Raw genomic sequence first — 15,516 nt, 5'->3', positions numbered from 1 at the left:
CAGCTTTGTGTACTTGGAATAAATCCCCCATAGTTGTGGTGTTTAATTCTCTTTATACATTATTTGATTCAATTTTCTAGTATTTTCTTGAGGATTTTTGTATCTGTGTCCATGAGAGATATTGGCCTGTAGTTTTCTTTTTTTGTAATGTTTTTGTCTGGTTTTAGTATTAGGTAATTCTGGCTTCATAGAATGAGTTAGGAAGTATTCTTTACTTCTGTCTTCTGATGAAAGAGATTATAGAGAACTGGTTTAATTTCTTCTTTAAATGTTTGGTAGAATTCACCAGTGAACCTCCCTGGGCCTGGTGCTTTCTGCTTTGCAGTGTTCTTAATTATCGATTCCATTTCTTTAATAGATATAGGACTAGACAGATTGTTTCTTCTTGTGTAAGTTTTCACAGATTATGTCTTTCAAGGAATTGTTGTATTTCATTTCGATTATCAAATTTGTGGGCATGGAGTTGTTCATATTATTCCTTGATTATCCTTTTAACGTCTATGGCATCTGTAGCAATGTCCCCTCCTTTACTTCTTTTTTTTTTTTTTTTTAAAGATTTTATTTATTTATTTGACAGAGACAGAGACAGCCAGCGAGAGAGGGAACACAAGCAGGGGGAGTGGGAGAGGAAGAAGCGGGCTCATAGCAGAAGAGCCTGATGTGGGGCTCGATCCCATAACGCGGGGATCACGCCCTGAGCCGAAGGCAGACGCTTAACCGCTGTGCCACCCAGGCGCCCCCCCTCTTTTACTTCTAATAGTAATTTGTATCTTCTCCCTTTTTTTATTAACCTGGCTAGAGACATCCAGTTTTTTTTTTTTTTTTTTTTAATATTTTATTTATTTGCGAGAGAGAGAAAGAGCACATGTGAAGAGAGAGGACAAGGTGGGGAGGGGCAAAGGGAGAGGGAGAAGCCGACTTCCCGATGAGCAGGGATCCCGACCCAGGGCTCAAACCCAGGACCCAGAGATCATGATCTGAGTGGGAGGCAGATGCTTAAATGACTAAGCCACCCAGGTGCCCCTAGGGGCATTCAATTTTATCAGTCTTTAAAAAAAAACGGTTTTTGGTTTTGTTGATTTTTCTCCATTGATTTACTATTTTTGGTTTCATTGATTTGTACTCTAATTCATATTATTTCTTTTTTTGTGCTTATTCTGGATTTAATTTCCTCTTCTTTTTCTAGTTTCCTAAGGTAGAAGCTTAGATGGTTGATTTTAGATCTTTCTTCTTTTGCTAATATATGCATTCAGTGCTATAAATCTCCCTCTAAGTACTGTTTTCACTGCATTTCACAAATATTACGTTGTGTTTTCATTTTCATTTAGTTCAAAATATTTTCAAATTTCTCTTGAGATTTCTTCAGTGACCCATGTATCACTGGAAATGTGTCGTTTAATCTCCAAGTATTTTGGGATTTTCCAGCTCTCTTTCTGTTATTGATTTTGAGTTTAATTTCATTGTAGACCGAGAGCAGAAATTACATGATTTTTATTCTTTGAAATTTATTGCGGTGTGTTTTATGGCCCAGAATGTGATGTATCTCAGTGGGTGTTCCATGTGAACTTGAGAAGAATGTGTATTCTGGTGGTGTTAGATGAAATAGTCTATAGATGTTCATTATATCTAGTTGATTGATGGTAATGTTGAGCACCAACTATATCCTTGCTGATTTTCTGCCTGCTGGATGCATCCGTTTCTGATAGAGGGTTGTTGAAGTTTGCAGTATAATAGTGGCTTCATCTCTTTTTCCTTTCGGTGTTACCATTTTTGCCTCATGTAATTTGATGCTCTGTTGTTAGGTACATACACATTAAGGATTAATATGTCTTTTGGGGGAATTGACTCTTTATCATTACATCATGCCCTTATTTAATATCCCAATGCCTTTCCTTGTTTTGAAGTCTGCTCTGTCCGAAATTAATATAGGTACTCCCATTTCCTTTTTATTAGTGTTGGCATGGTATGTTTTATCCATTTACTTTTAATCTCTATGTGTCTAATATATTTAAAGTAGGTTTCTTGGGGCGCCTGGGTGGCTCAGTTGTTAAGCGTCTGCCTTTGGCTCAGGGCGTGATCCCGGAGTCCTGGAATCGAGCCACACATCAGGCTCTTCCGCTAGGAGCCTGCTTCTTCCTCTCCCACTCCCCCTGCCGATGTTCCCTCTCTCTCTGGCTGTCTCTCTCTCTGTCAAATAAATAAAAAAAATCTTTAAAAAAAAAAAAAAAGTAGGTTTCTTGTTGACAACATATGGTTGGGCCTTGTTTGTTGCACTCTGACAACCTGTGTCTTCTAATTGGTACATTTAGACCATTGACATTCACAGTGATTATTGATATGGTTGGATTAATATCCACCTATTTCTGACTGTTTTCTATTTGTTGCCCTTGTCCTTTGATCCTATTTTTTTCCACTCTTTTTTGTCTTTTATTTATTTATTTATTTATTTATTTATTTATTTATTTATTTATTTATGTGACAGAGAGACAGCCAGCGAGAGAGGGAACACAGCAGGGGGAGTGGGAGAGGAAGAAGCAGACTCCCAGCGGAGGAGCCTGATGTGGGACTCGATCCCAGAACACCGGGATCATGCCCTGAGCCAAAGGCAGACGCTTAACGACTGCGCTACCCAGGCGCCCCTGTCTTTTATGGTTTTAATTGAGGATTTTATATGATTCCCTTTTGTTTCTTTCCTTTTAGCATATCATTTATACTTACTTTTACATTTTTTAATGGTTGCCCTAGAGTTTGCTATGTATATTTATAACTAATCTAAGTCCACTTTCAAATAGTATTATACTACATCATGGGTAGTTTTAATACCTTATAATAACAAAATAATCCTAATTCCTCCCTCCTGTCTCTTGTATCGCTGTCATTCACTTATAAATAAGCATGTATATATTTTCACACGCACATAATTGAATACATTTTTGGTATTATGAACAAACTTACCTGTTAGATCAGTTAAGAATAAGAAAAACATTTTAAAGATTTCCTTTATTTATCAGAGAGCGAGAGAGAGGGAGAGAGAAATAGCAAGAGAGAACACAAGCAGGGGCAAAGGGAGAACAGGTTCCCTGCTCATGAGCCCAGCGCAGGGCTCGATCCCAGGACCCTTGGATCATGACCTGAGCTGAAGGCAGCTGCTTAACCGACTGAGCCACCCAGGCACGCCAAGAATAAGAAAAATTAAAGTTTTTATTTTATTTTCATTTCTTCCTTCTTTAATTTTCTTTCTTTATGTAGGTCTGAGTTTCTGACCTATATCATTTTCCTTCTCTCTAAAGAACTTCTTTTAATATTTCTTATAAGGTATGTCTATTGGTGACAGATTTCCTCAATTTTATTTACCTGAGAAAGTCTTTGTCTTTTACTTTTAGAGAGTTAGTTCACAGGGTACAGAGTTCTAGGTTGGTGGGTCTTTCTCAAGACTTCAAAGACTTGCTTGTATGGTTTCTGAGGAGAAGTTGGGTGTAGTTTTTATCTTTCTCTCTCTTTCTTTCTCTAAAGTGTTTTTTTCCCTCTGGTTTCCTTCAGGATTTTTTTCCTTTATATTTGATTTTATCTAGTTTGAAAGTGATGCCTAGCAATGGCTTTGGGGGCATCTTCCCTGCTTGGTGTTCTCTGAGCTTCCTGAGTGTCTGACATTAATTTGGCGTATAATCCCGGCATTATTGTTTCAGATATTCCTTGTGTTCCCTTGTCTGTCTTCTCCTTCTAGTATTCTTGTTATGTGTGTATCACACCTTTTGTAGCTGTCCCACTGTTCTTGGAAATGGTGGTTTTTTCCCCCCCAGTCTTTTTTTCTGTTTGCTATTGAGTTTTGGTGGTTTCTGTTGAGATATCCTCAAGTAAAAATATTCTTTCCTCTGCTGTGTTCAGTCTACTAATAAGCTCATCAAAGGCATTCTTCATTTCTGTTATAGTGTTTGTTTTCTCAGTATTTTTGATTGTAGCATTTCTTTTTTGTTGTTTTTTTTTAGAATTTCCATGTCTGTTTATATTGCTTATCTGTTCCTATATGCTGTCTACTTTATCCGTTAGAGCCCTTAGCATATTTATCATTGTTGTTTTAACTTCTGTTCTGATCATTCCAGCGTCTCTGCCATTTCTGAATCTGGTTATGATGCTTGCTCTGCCTCTTCAAATTTGTTTTCTGTCATTTAATATGTCTTGTAATTTTTTCTTGATAGTGAAACATAATGTACTGGTTAAAAGGAACTGTTGTAAATTGGTGGTAAGGTGGGGGAGGAGAAGCATTCTGTAGTCACATGATTACATCCCAGTCTGTGTGTGGGTGTGTGTGAACACGTTTTTTTTTAATTGTGAACAATTCATAACATAAAATATACCATGTTAACCGTGTCTAGGGTGTATAGTTCAGTAGTGTTAAGTATATTGCTCAACATTGTTGAGCAAGCAGTTGCCAGAATTGTTTCACCTTGTAAAACTGAAACTCTGTCCCTGTTAGACAACAACCTCCCTTTCCTCCCTCCCCCAGCTCCTGGCAATCACCATCCTACTTTCTGTTTCTGTGAAATTGTCTACTCTAGGTATCTTACATAAATGGAATAATTTACTTGTCTTTTTGTGAGTAGCTTATTTTACTTAGCATAATGTCCTCAAGGTTCATCCACATTGCAGCATGTGTCAGAATTTCCTTCTTTTTTAAGGCCAAATAATATGCCTTTATATGTATATACCACATTTTTTTATCCATTCATCTGATGGACCACTGGGATTGCTTCTCACCACCTGGCTGTTGTACATATTATACATGTTTCTGTGAACATGGGGGGGCAAATATCTCTTCAGGGAACTGCTTTCAGTTCTTTTGGTTGTATACCTAGAAGTGGAATTGCCGGATCTTATGGTACCTTTCTGAGGAACCTCCGTACTGTTTTCCATAGCAGTTCTACCATTTTGCAGTCCTACCAACAGTACAGTTTCTTCACATCCTTGCCAACACTTTTTTTTATATACTAACTATCCTAATTAGTGTGCAGTAAATACCTCATTGTAGATATGTGTGTGAATAGATGTCATACTAACATTCTTTTGAATTTCTTCAAAATGCTGTTTCTCTTCTGCCTGGTCTTTGTACATGCTATCCCATTTGCATGGAATGTCTCCTCTTGCCTCCTCCACCCCTTCTTCCTGTATTTAACATCTGCTCTTCCTTCAGATTGTTGTTTTCAGAACACCATAACTCTCTTCCTTGTGGCATTTGTCATGGCCATGATTACATGATTAATGCCTAATCTCCACTGGACTGTAGGCTCCTTGAAGATAGGACCATATCTGTACTTACTGTCTTTTCAGCGCCCAACTTAATGCCTGATATATAACAACAACGACAACATCAACAACACTAATAGTCACTTGTACTGTGTCGCATTTACTGTGTACCAGATACTGTTTTTAAAAAAATATGTAAAGTATCCGGGGTGCCTGGGTGGCTCAGTCGTTTGAGCATCTGACTCTTGATTTTGACTGAGGTCATGATCTTAGGTTCCTGGAATCAAGCCCTGTGTGGGGCTCTGTGCTCAGCAGGGAGTCTGCTTGAGGCTTCTCTCTCTCCCTCTGCCCTTCCCCCTGCTCACATGCCTCCTCTCTTTCTCTCTCAAATAAATACATCTGTAAAAAAATATGTAAAGTACCCTTTTTAGTATATAGTTCTATGCATTTTTTTTTATAGTAGGCTCCATGCTCAGTGTGGGGCTTGAACTCATGACCCCGAGATCAAGAGTCACATGCTCTACTGCCTAAAGCCAGCCGGGCACCACCGCAGTTCTGTGCATTTTGACAAATATAAGCAGTTGTGTAACCACCACCATATCAAAATATGGAACTGTTCCATCACTCCCCAAAATTTCTCTGTGCTTCTTTCTCCCCTTCTGAGTTTCTTTTTTTCCTCCCAGTGTTATTGAGATATAATTGACATATAACATTGTGTAAGTTTAAGGTGTATAACACAATGATATGATACACTTACATACTGCAAAATGATTACCACAGTGGGCTTAGTTAATACCTGCATCGCCTCACATAATTGCCATTTCTTTTTCATGGTGAGAACATTTAAGATTTACTTTCAGCAGCTGTCAAGTGTATAACACAGTGCTGTTAACTATACTTACCATGCTGTGTATTACATCCCCAGAACTCTGGGTTTCAATCTTTTAGTGGGCCTTGGCCTTGGACGGGCTTCACATATTTTTCTCAGTTTCCCCCATCCCTCTTAGGTGGGACAGGATGGCTAGAATGGGCTGGAGTTGGGTTTTTCTCTCCCCTCAGGTCACTTAGTTTCTGATAAAATCCTGACTGGTTATACCTTGCTTAAGTTGTTTTTCCTGAAGGCAGACCTTTTTAAGAACAGAATGCTGTGGTGTATTTCACAATGATTCCTTTTCCCTTTCCCCTGCTGGAAGCACAGGAGATTTTCCTCTGATATTTTCTGTGAGGATCTAGTGAGCTCCTGGAGGTAAAACTCAAAAGAGTCTAGGGGCCCCAATGGCTGGGTCCCCCAATGTTTTTCTCTCTCAAACTTGGCCACACTGAACTGCCAGCAGTCCATCAATTACAGTTCAGGTTTCCCTACCCCAGGGCTGGTTTCCACAGAAGTTTTACCTTACTGGTTTCTGCTCCGATAACTGTAATTCTTTGTGTTAGCCTTTTGGACTTTGCTAGTTTTAGGTGCAGTGGGTGACGCACTTTTCTTACAGATCTAAGAAGCGTTGATTTTTCTGTTTGCTTAGCTTTCTACTTGTTATTAGGACAAAGTGATGATTTCTAAGCTTCTTTTATGGCAGACTGGAACCTAGAAATCCAAACCTAAATTCTAAACTTAAATTATTTTAAATTCTGTTTATGTTCATTTCACTTTCAGAAGCCCAAAGGATCTAAATTACTTGTTTCTACTGACAGCCTATGATGATTTCTTTTCTTTGTTTGTTTGGTAATTTTTTATTGGTAACTGATTTTTGGTTGAACCTCATCTTTGGGAATCCTTAGGTCCTAAGTTGGGAATGTTTTCATGCAGACAAGATTTGCATTTGCTCCAACCTGGAACCATGGGCTGCTAGAAGTCTGAGATAGCTTTAGCCGCCTTTGTGGGCCCTGCACAATGTGTGTGATTCAGTCTCTCCACCTTGAGGTTGGACCAAAGTTTGGATACCTAATAGGGTGACCAACTTTCTGGTTTGCCTAGGACAGAGGGATTTATTGGGATATGGGACTTCCAGGGTAAAACTGGGACAGTTCTGGGCAAACTGGGGTGATGAGGCATCCTAAATTCTGATTCTAATGTTTATATCTGCATTTGTCTAGATAATTCTGGACATCTATGTGTCTTATATGTGCATTTGCTAGATAACCTTGGCTTTCTCATATGTTTGTGTGTATGTACCTTCCTTGGAGATTTCTCATACTTTCCTGCAAGTCCAGCAAAAAATGATGTCTGTTGTAATTTACCCAAGATCTAGTGATATAGTAGTGGGCAAGCCCTTCAGAGCATCCTGGAAGTATAACCTGTAATTTTACTTCTTACTTAAGTTATTGACAACGTATTTCCGTGTCACTCCATAGTCTTCTACAGTATAATTACTAGTGGTTGCATAGGATTCCGTTTTATGTCTGTACCAACACTTACTGAATCAATATATGAAAATGCTGTGGTGGAAATCCTTACAGCTAAATCTTTGCACGATGCAACATTGTTTCCTTATGATAAATTTCCAGAAGTGAAATTGCTGAATCAAAAGGTTTGCAGCATTTTAAGTCTTTGGAATTATATCGCCACATTGGTTTCCTATTTGTCTATACCTTGTATGACTTGGGAAATATCATGTCTTTCAGTCTTTGTTGCTTGGAGAAATAATAAAATGCTCCCCTTTTTAAGTAAGGCACATTACCTTTGATACTAGTGAGCCCTATATATGGCCCCACCGTATTTTGACAACCAGGTTTCAGGTATAGATTCACTCTTAGAAGTGTCTCGCCCCCACTCTCATTGAAACTGCTAATCAAGGTTTGTCTTACAGCCTCCATATCCTACTCTGTCTATACAGATAGATACATGTTCCTGTTCTTAGAACTGGCTAATGAAATCAGGCATAAAAAATAAATAGGGAGTAGCTTTCACTGAAAATGTACTTCTTTGCTGTTCTCTGAACACAGCAGTGGACCCCCAGCTTCCTCCCTTGAACTCTTTATTCACATGTACTTCGGTGCCTGTCAGCCTTAGGCTTTTAGGAGACCCAGATTCTGAGTGGCTGGTGTTGCCCAGGGTCTGTACAGAGAACCTCATCGGTCAGCATTTATTTCCCTGTTTCTTGGAAGACTGAGGCTCTATAGCATACTTAGTATCTTATTGAACATTTACTTAAATACAGTACTGGTGGCTACTGCAGGTGAGATAAAAACTGGAGTGTAGGAGTTTGTTTTTTCGTAGATATGATGAATGACACAGAAAGATAGCTCTGCCACAGGCAAAGAAGAGCCCTGCTACGTGAGTCTGCACAGTGCTGTGGTGTACTACATCTAAAGGAGCTGGTGCTGTGCTGAACAAGACAGAAGTCTTCTGAGGAGTGCATCTCTAACATTTATGGTGCGAGTCAATGGGAAAATGATTGGCTACGAATACACTTGTAGTAAGCACACATCTTTTGAGTAAGTCCGGGCAAAAGCAGCACACACATCTTCATTATCTCACTAGCTATGTTTTGGGAATTCAGGGCTGAAGAATGATAACACAATAAATATATTAGACCACGATTGAACTCCATGACCTTTGCAGTGGTGTTGTGATGTTCTCACGTAGGTAGTTGTTCATCTGCAGGTAGCCACCGGACAGGTTACCACTGAGAGTATCCCTGCCTTAAAAGGCAGTCCGGGAAGGCCAATTCCAACCAGCCTCTAGGCAGCTGTTGAAACTAAATTAGGAACCAGTTAGAACTGCTTTGGGCTAGGTGGATATTTGTGGGTTGTGGAGAACTCCCCGGGGAACGGAGTGAGTGTAATTAGAGGCAGGTCCCTGTAGTTACTTTAGTTAAGAAGAAATGTAGAGTTCAGGGTCTGCCGCCAGCTGTGGAAAGGGGCAGCCACGGGAGGCCCAGTGTGGGGAGAGCCACTTGGCTGTAGAGCGGAGTCCCAGACAGTGGATGAGGGACAGCAAAAAGGAGAAGTTGGGATGGGTTTATTTCTGTCACCCCGTAGGAATACTCATTTTCCTTTCCTTCCCTTCACTGTCTCCAGACAACTCTGAAACTCTAGGGTGTTCAGAACATTTTTCTTCAAAAGTTTCTACTGTGTTTTTTCTCTCTGCTTTGTATTCATCTAACATCTGTATATTTTTTCCTGAAATCGACTTTCTGTTTCTCATCTCAGTCTTCTGCTGAACCATTCTCTTAAATTTTTATCCCTTAGAAAGAAATAGAACTTTATTCTAAAATTTCATCTCCATTTGTTACTCTTTATATACATTTTCTTTGTGGATGCCGCCTTAGTTTGAGGACTTAGTGTCTTTGGTACTTTATTGGGATTTTCTAGATTGGCAGAGTACTTGTTAAGGTTGGATATAATAATTTTTAAAATTCTTTCTTACTAGTTGATTTAAGTTTTCTAAAAATCCTAAAGGATTGATGCCTAATCTAGTTCATAGCTTATTAAACTTGTTTATTGTGAGATATATCATGCATGTTGAATATGTTCAACATAGAGGTAGTAAAGAATAATTACAGAGTGAGCACCCTATAACCACCACCCCGATCAGAACATGGGATATTGCCAGCCCCCCAGCAACACCCTTGTGTGTGTGCCCCTTCCCATTCACAGTCTGAACCCCCAGGTCACCAGTGTGCTGCTTTGTGTTATATTTTACTTGCCTTTAAAATTTTAGTTTTACTATCTATGTGTGCACTCTTAACTGATAAAATTAGTTTGGCCTGTTTTGAACTTTATATCTATGGATTCATATTGTAGGCATTTTTTCATAGGATCCCTTTGCTCAACGTGATGTTTGTGAAAATCACCCATGTTGTTCTGTATTGTGCTCATTTACACTGCTGTCTAGAATTCTGTCTCTTGAAGCTGGTGTACTCCGTCCATTCAGGTGGGGATTGTTGTTTTGGCCCCGGGGGGTACCGGGGAGCCATGTGTCTAGTGCACACCTTCGGGAGTGGGGTCCCTGTTTGCAGGCTACGCACATCCTCAGTAGTCCTAGCTGATACCCCAGAGTGGTTACATTCTTATAACTTTCAGTGAATATATTTCTTCCAAAATTGTGGAAATGGAAAATATCTTTCCTAATTTATTTTATCTCTGATCTCTAACATTAATTCAAATAATTAAAAAATAAACCAAAGATGTATTTTTCTCCCCACCCCTCCACTAGTGAATTTTATCCATGTTGGTGAAAAGTAGGAATCAGATAGAACAAAATAAACTGTAGTGAAATAACTCAGGTTAGAAAATAAAGTAATTACAGACAAGGGAGGCAGAGAATGCAGCACAGGGGTCTTTTGCATAACACTCAGTTAAGATTTATTGGTTGATTAATCCGGGAGTGTCTAACTCCTGCAAGGTTTCGTCTTCTGAACAATGCTCCATTCTGTCCCTAAATTGTACTTTTCTGAATTCTGGGCCTCCTAATTTGCCATTGAGAACCAGATAGTATGGAAAGTTAAAGTGGGAAGCATCTTATAAGTTTACTGACTCTTATGCCACCGTCAGGTTATTAATTCAGTCAGACACACTTACTGTTTCAGATTGTAATCTCCAAAAAGCAAGGATGAAATGATTTTTCAGTGATTTACAGGAATAGTCTGAAAATCAGCTCTAATTACCAAAAACAGGTCTGGGCCTGTATTACGGTGTTCAGGGTAAAAAATATCATATTGCCAAATTTAGGAGTATTTACTTTCAATCTGTTAGTGAAAGACTTTGTAAGAATAATTGGTTTTCTTAATTTACTTGATTTTAAAATTAAGGTGAAATATACACACCAAAACTTAGCATTTTAATCACTTTATTTTTATTTATTTATTTAAAGATTTTATTTATTCATTTGACAGAGAGAGAGACAGCCAGTGAGAGAGGGAACACAAGCAGGAGGAGTGGGAGAGGAAGAAGCAGAGGGAACCCGATGCGGGGCTCGATCTCAGGACTCTGGGATCACGTCCTGAGCTGAAGGCAGGCGCTTAAAGACTGAGCCACCCAGGCGCCCCACCATTTTAATCACTTTAAAGTAGACAACTCAGTGGCCTTAAGTACATTCACATTCTTTTGCAGCCGTTGCCACTGCTCATCTCTAAAAGTGTTTTCATCATCCCAGACTGGACTGCTATACCCATGAAATAACAGCTCCCCAGTCCCCTCACCCCCAACCCCTGGCAGCTACCATTCTACTTTCAGTCTCTATGAATTTGACTCTTCTAGGTGCTTCATACAAGTGTACTTACAAGATTTGTCGCTGTGTGACTGCCTTGTTATTTCATTGAGCAGAATGTCTTTGGGGTGCATCCATGTTGTAGTGTGTGTCCAGCAGAAAAGAAAGTTTCTTCTTCCTCCTCCTCCTCCTTCTTATTCTTCTTTTTCTTTTTTTAAGAGAGAGCATGTGCGCATATGAGGGGTGGGGAGGGGCAGAGGGAGAGGGAGAGAATCTTCTGAGGGGCTCAGTCTCACGACCCTGAGATCATGACCTGAGCTGAAATCAAGAGTCGGACGCTTAACCCACTGAGCCACCCAGGTGCCCCGGTAAGTTCTTTCTTCTGAAGGCTGAATCATATTCCACTGTATGTATAGACCCCATTTTGTTTATCCATTCGTCTGTCTGTTGACACTGGGGTGGCTTCCACCTTTGGGCTGTTGGGAATAATGCTGCCATGAACATGGGTATAGAATACTGTTGTTGGAGTCCCTGCTTTCAGTTGAATAGTTGCTTTTTAATCTTTCCATACCAGGCCCTTTTACTTAGGAGTGTTGAATTGATAGTGAACTGCTCTCAGAAGCTGATCAGTTCTGTATTCATTTTCTTATCCTCGTGAGTACGCAGGAAGGAAGGTGTGCGGCATCATGGGTTTCTGTCCGGGGTAGCACTAGAGTAGGTGCCAGCCTTTCAGTGATCAGGGCATCACAGTTGTGGTACTTCGTTGTTGGTTTTTGTGTCTGTTACTCATCTGAGTCATCATAAAGTAGTATGTCATTTTTCCTTAAAACACTTGCCTTATTTGTTTAGCCCGTGTAGTGCTTTATAATTTTAAAAGTTGGGTTAAAAACCATAGCCACATATATAGAATGAAACACTTTTGTCTGTGCTTTTACTACAGAAATTTGTCTTACGTGCTTTAGTATAATAGTATTTAAGGCTTACATTTTGGAGAGTTAGCCTGTATCAGTAGTTTTCAAACTTTCTGGTCTCAGGGACCCTTCATAGTCCTAAAAATTGTTGAAGACCCACAAGAGCTTTTGTTTATGTACGTGTTAGCCATTGATACTTAACATACTAGAAATTAAAACTGAGAAATTTTTAAAAATTACTAATTCAGATAAAAATAATAATCCTACTAAATGTTTTAAATATGTTTCGTGTGAAGAAACCTGTATTTTCTAACTAAAAACATTTACCAAGAAGAGTGGCATCATTTTACATTTTGGTAAAATATCTTTAATGTCTGACTGTAAAAGATAGCTGGCTTCTCATATCTGCTTCTTCATTCAATCTGTTGCAGTATGCTGTTTTTGTTAAAATATATGAAGAAAACCTGACCACACAGATATGTAGTTGGAAAAGGAAGTATTTTAATAATCTTCTCAGATAATCATGGATTTTTTTTTAAAGATTTTATTTATTTATTTGACAGAGATAGAGACAGCCAGCGAGAGAGGGAACACAAGCAGGGGGAGTGGGAGAGGAAGAAGCAGGCTCATAGCAGAGGAGCCTGATGTGGGGCTCGATCCCATAACCCTGGGATCACGCCCTGAGCCGAAGGCAGACAGACGCTTAACCGCTGTGCCACCCAGGCGCCCCTGGGATTTTTTTTTTGACACTATACTAAAACTTAACAAATGGCAGTTTCTTAAAGGTTAGTAGCAGTAGGGAATTTTAAATGTTATTGGTGAATTTTTTGTACTTGGTTAGATCAAAATCTTTTGGTCTTTCTTGCATCTTGATGGCTCTTTTACTCCAGTTGTAATTTGTATCCTCATGCTTTGGTCATTTGGAAAATATTGATTCGCCAAGTTTTGTGAATCTTCCAAATACTGACACACTCTGAAATATGAAATGCAATATAAAAAATTCACATTTGTTAATATTACCTCCAGTCACATGCAGAATATCTTTAAATTTGGGCGAGCTGTCAAGCTCATAGTAATAGACGCTGGTTTTCCCAAAGTTCTGATTTTAACTTGAGCGCTCAACTTTTATTATAGACAGCAAATTCTGTCAGTTGTTTTCCTTAAAGTGACACACTCCCTTTGTTCATGTTTGAGAAAATGTCTACCAAAGACCCAAGCCTGAATTACTGTAATTAGTCATTCATTCTATGCAGTAAACATGGTTCTCCATGCAGCAAACAGCAGTTCAGCCTGCAGTTCACACGACAGCGCAGGTGCCTTTGCCGGGCCACCCTTGTGCTTCAGGAGTCAGGAGGGATGCTTTCTGTGTACTGCATGGTTTGAAATGCAGAGTATTAACCAACCATGTGCTAATGATTGAGACTTAATAAAATTAGTAATTTGTACTGCATCAAGAATATTCTTTTTTAAAAAAGATTTGTTATTTTTCCTTTTTAATTTTTTGAAGATTTGGTTATTTATTTTAGAGAGAGAGAAAGCACAAGCAGGAGGGGCAGAGGGATTGGGAGAGAGAATCTCAAGCAGACTCCACACTGAGAGTGGAACCCTATGCAGGGCTCTTGTCTCAGGACCCTGAGATCGCAGCCTGAGCCGAAACCGAGTCAGATGCTTAACCTACTGTGCCACCCAGGTGCCCCATATTTATTATTTAAGGAGAGAAAGAGATGGGGCAGAGAGAGAACCTCAAGCAGACTCCTCATGGAGTGCAGAGCCCCACGCGGAGCTTGATCTCATGACCCTGAGACCACGATCTGAGCCAACATCAAGATTCAGACGCTTAACCTACTGAGGTACCCAGGTGCCCCTGCATCAAGAATATTGTTAAGTGAGGCTGGCATTTATAAAAAAATCCCCATGAGTACTGATAGATTTTGGTACCAGTGCCTTCACTGGTGCTAACGAGCTGAGTTAGTTTGACCCACTGTTGCTTTTGCACCATTGATACAATTGTTAGTACAGTGAAGAAGGCAAATTAATGTCTTAGTATTATTATGAAAATAATTTTGACCCTATAGATTCCCTATGAGGATTTCAGGGGAATTGACAGCTTACACTGTCATATATAAAGTGGATGCTTTAATAATCATGGATTCTGCTGTTAAATAGTTTAAAACCTGTGTATATATAGCTGGGTCTTGAGAAGTTGTGTCTGCTTTTCCCATCTGTGGCTGTCCCAAGTCAGAATAGGGACTAAGGCTATATTATACAGTGGTATTAGCATTTTAGGAGGAGAAACTTGGTGTTAATTTGAATTTTATAGTATTTGTTTTTACTTTTTTCCCCTCAAGTACAAGTGCTTCCTTGAGAGAATGCCTGAGAGAATTTAGTGGTTTTAATTTATAGGCTCATACAAAATATATATACTATGACTCATCTGAATTAGAATATCTCAAGGAAATTATGTGTAGCTGCTGCCTTGCTCCTGCCTGCCTCCTGTAAACTTTTACTTGAATACCTAGTTTACACCAGACTCTACGCCAGGAATGAGAAAGATAGTTCCCAGCCACTAGAAGCATAAGAGAAGAGTGTTCGAATGTGGCATGATGAGTGCTGTTAGGGAAGGTAGTGCAAGGTGCTCTGGGAGGCTTCACAGAACGGGTACTATTGTAGGTGGGTTTTAAGGAAAGTGTGTAGGGGTTTGGCAAGGAGTGGAGACATGAAGGAGAGGAAGGGCACAGCCCTTTGGGGGGCAGGAAGTGGCCAGATGCAACAGTGTAACACAGGCAGGGCTGGACCTGGAGGCTGTGGCTGGAGAAGAGGAGAAGGGTCTTGCTGGGGTTTGAATATCTCCGTGGAACTGGTTAGAAAATGCATGGACTTTCAGTGACAGGTGTTTTGGGTGGAGCTAGGCTGTTTTAACTAGCCCTCTAGGGGACTGCCTGGGCCAGGGCAGAACAGTGTAGGTTCTTCAAGTAGCCTTGAAATTTAGAAAGGTCACCCCGAGGACCCTCTGGAAGGTGGGATGGTCTGGAGAAGTTAGGGACCGTGTTGTGCAGTGTTTTTGTGGATGTGATGCAGGCCTGCACTGATGGCGGTAGGAAGGAATAAAGGGTGGATTTGCTGGAGATAGATTCTCTAGGACTTTATCACTAGTAGACAGCTTAAAAGCTATGAAAACAGCTGTTCTTTGGTCTGACCTGCCAGCAATCAGGGATG

General features: G+C 39.8%; 1 protein-coding gene across 5 annotated transcripts in view; it reads left to right on the top strand.

Moving 5' to 3' along the window:
• Positions 1 to 15,516, top strand: part of TULP4 (TUB like protein 4) — a 230,938-nt gene that overhangs the window by 44,009 nt on the left and 171,413 nt on the right. Inside the window, exon 1 of one of the 5 annotated variants that reach the window (XM_057310916.1) lies at positions 2,553 to 11,757. The exons of 3 other annotated variants lie outside the window; for them this stretch is intronic. The gene's annotated coding sequence lies outside the window, so the exon portion shown is untranslated. Of the gene's footprint in view, positions 1 to 2,552; positions 14,151 to 15,516 lie in introns of those variants that run through there. One more of the 5 variants, XM_057310917.1, reaches the window with a different exon arrangement.

Source organism: Ursus arctos, unplaced genomic scaffold (genome assembly GCF_023065955.2).
Source record: "Ursus arctos isolate Adak ecotype North America unplaced genomic scaffold, UrsArc2.0 scaffold_13, whole genome shotgun sequence".
NCBI lineage: Eukaryota > Metazoa > Chordata > Mammalia > Carnivora > Ursidae > Ursus > Ursus arctos.
This window is presented reverse-complemented; position numbering and strand designations above follow the sequence as displayed.